We start from the raw sequence: 690 nt of genomic DNA on the forward strand, positions 1-690 counted from the left end.
CCTCACGGCTCCCGCGGGGCGCGCCCCTGGCCCCGCCCCTCCGTTCCGGCGGTGGGGAACGGAGGGGCGGGGCCAGGGGCGCGCCCCGCGGGAGCCGTGAGGGGCGGGGCGGCCGCAGCTCCGCCCGGCGCCTCCCGCCTGCCCCGCCCTGCCCTGCCCCGCCCCGCCGAGGCGTCTGGAGGTGCCCTGGTGGATCCCGGTGTCTGCTCCGCGGGCGGCGCGGTCTCAGGATCCGCTGCTTCCTGACTGCGCTCTCCCCACGGCACAGCGAGGTCGGGAAGCTGGTAGTCCCGTCCCTCAGCCCTTAGGGCAGGCTGAGTGGTGCCTGGGCTCTTCCCACAGGCTGTGCACGGAGTTTTGAGAGCTGAAACAGTAACAAACATCCCAGCGGTAAGGTAGAAAGCGCAGCAATGAGGGCAGAGCTAGGTGACAGGACATCCAGGCAGCATTACTGTTGCTCCAGGGGATTGCAGACGTAAGGACAGGGAGACCTTTTCACCACGGGGTTTCTCCTGAGCCCTGCTCTCCTCAGAAGCAGGGGTGAGTCCAGCAGTCATAGAACCACAGAATATACTGAGCTGGGAGGGGGACCCTACACAGGACAACCTCAAAAGTCACACCATGTGCTTGGGAACGTTGTCCAAACACTTCTCTAGCTCTGTCGGGCTTGGTGCTGTGACCACTTCCCCT

This window comes from Corvus kubaryi, unplaced genomic scaffold (genome assembly GCF_017639235.1).
Source record: "Corvus kubaryi isolate FWS band 111438036 unplaced genomic scaffold, C.kubaryi_AGA036_p1.0 74, whole genome shotgun sequence".
NCBI classification, from domain to species: Eukaryota; Metazoa; Chordata; class Aves; order Passeriformes; family Corvidae; genus Corvus; species Corvus kubaryi.